The sequence below is a fragment of the Chrysochloris asiatica genome, unplaced genomic scaffold, assembly GCF_000296735.1.
Source record: "Chrysochloris asiatica unplaced genomic scaffold, ChrAsi1.0 scaffold00068, whole genome shotgun sequence".
Taxonomy (NCBI): domain Eukaryota; kingdom Metazoa; phylum Chordata; class Mammalia; order Afrosoricida; family Chrysochloridae; genus Chrysochloris; species Chrysochloris asiatica.
Window position 1 is genome coordinate 11142496 of NW_006408586.1, and position 2593 is coordinate 11145088.

Here is a 2593-nt window from a genome sequence, read left to right on the forward strand (position 1 = left end):
CTTAGTCCTCAAGCTGACATCTTTGCTCTTCAACACTTGTGTAGCAGATTTGCCTAATGCAATATGTCGTCTGATCTCTTGACTGCTGGCTCTTTTTTTTAGCCATGTGTGGTAATAATTGCTTCTTTTTTTACTTCCATATCTAAAATGTCACTTGAGGACTAAGATATGCGTGACCCAACAAGAATATGCTTAATCACCTCACATGCATAAAACAGTTGGACAATGAAGATGGGGAACCAAAGAAGAATTTTAAGTATTGTATTGGTCAAGAATATTGAATATATCATGAACCAGAAGAACAAACAAATATGCTAACAAATCTGCTTTGGAAGAACTGCAGCTTGATTGCTCCTTGGCAAGTCTTTGTCTCTCATACTTTGGAAATTTCATTAGTAAAGATCATTCACACAAGAAGGACATTATACTTGGCAAAGTGGAAGGTCATTGATAAAGAGGAAGACACCCAATGAGACAGATTGAAACAGTGGCAGTAACAATGGACTTAAGCATAACAACAATTGTAAGCATGGTACAGAACTGGGCAGTGTTTCATTCTGTCATACATAGTGGAACACACTAGATGGTACCTAACAACAATATTTAAAATTCAGGATGGACCTCTCTGATATTACATATGAAATATTTGTTTTATTCACCTCAATTGAGAAAGACAAAAAAAAAAAAAATATTTCTGATGTATTTAAATTATAAGTAAATGTGTCTTGTCATGTTAGAATTCAGTAGTAATTGTATTTATACCTTAAAAGTTGGAACAGGAAGATTAAATGCAGATAGAATAATTGACAATTCAAAAGATTACAGAATATGGTTCATTGGGAAGAGGAGACGTTATTGGGGGATAAAAGTCTGGAGGACGATTACACATCCCATTGAGACCTCCTATGGGAGCTAGACCTTGAAGGGAGTAGCTGCTTTGATGGAGAGAGAGCCAGGAAAAAAATGTAGACACGGCCCAACACTTCCTGAAGCAGGGAAAAGAATAATCTGGATTATTCTTATATTTCTATCATCATTTGTACTTTTAGTATTTCCTGCTTTTGTTGTTATTGTTAGGTGCCATTGAGTTGATACCTACTCATAGTGACATTATGTACAACAGAACGCAACACTGTCTGATCCTGTGTCAACCTCACAATTGTTATCATGCTTGAGCCCATTGATGCTACCATTTTGTCAATCCATCTCACTGGAGGTATTCCTCTTTTTCTCTGACCCTCCACCTTACCAAACATGATATCCTTCCCCAGCGACTGGTCTCTCCTGACAATATGTCCAAAGTATGAAAGATGAAGTTTGGCCATCTTGCCCTCGAAGAGGCACCCTGGCTGCACTTATTCCAACACAGATCTGTTGGTTGTTTGGCAGACCATAGCACTTTCAATATTCTCCTCCAACACCATAACTCAAAGGCATCAATTCTTCAATGGTCTTCCTTATTTACTGTCCAGCTTTTGCATGCATATGAGGTTATTGAATATACCATGGCTTGGTCAGGTGCAATTTAGTCCTCAAGCTGACATCTTTGGTCTTCAACACTTTAAAAAGGTCTTGTGCAGCAGATTTGCCTAATGCAATGCATGCTTTGATTTCTGCTTTGACTGCTGTTTCCATGAGTGTTGATAGTTGATCCAAGAATGAAGTCCTTGACAACATCAATCTTTTCTTCATTGATAAGAATGTTGTTTATTGGTCCAGTGGTGAGGATTTTTGTTTTCTTTGCATTGAGATGCAATCCATACCGAAGGCTGTGCTCTATGATCTTCATAAGTAAATATGTTAACTCTTCTCCACTTTCAGCAAGCAAGGTTGTATCGTCTGCATATCGCAGGTTGTTAATGAGTCTGCCTCCAAACCTGATGCCATGTTTTTCTTCATATAACCCAGCTTCTCGTATTATTTGCTCAGCATACAGTTTGAACAAGTATGATGAAAGAATACACCCCTGTCACACACCTTTCTTAATTTTGAACCATTCAGTGTTCTCATGTTCTGATTGAACAACTGCTTCTTGGTTCAGGTACAGATTCCTCATGAGCATAGTTAAGTGCTCAGGAATAATCATACCTCACAATGTTGTCCATAGGTTGTCATGATCCACACAATCGAAAGCCTTTGCATTGTCAATAAAACACAGGTAAACATCTTTCTGGTATTCTCTGCATTCAGCCAACATTCCTTGGACAAGAGCAATGATATCCCTCGGTCCATGACCTCTTCTGAATCCAGCTTGAAACTCTGGAAGTTCTCTGTCAATGTATGTTTGCAGCCATTTCTGTATTACCTTTTGTAAACTTTAATCGCATGGGATATCAATGATATTGTCCCATGATTTCCGCATTCTGTTAGGTCATTTCTCTTTGGAATGGGCACAATACAGATCTCTTCCAATCAGTTGGACAGAAAATTGTCTTCCAAATTTCTTGGAATAAATGAGTAAGTGCCTCCAGTGTCACCTTACTTTCTTGAAAGACTTCAATTTTTATTTAATCAATTCCTGGAGCCTTGTTGTTTCAACTCCTTCAATGCACCTTGGTCTTCCTCCTTCAGTGTCATTGGCTCTTGATCATAT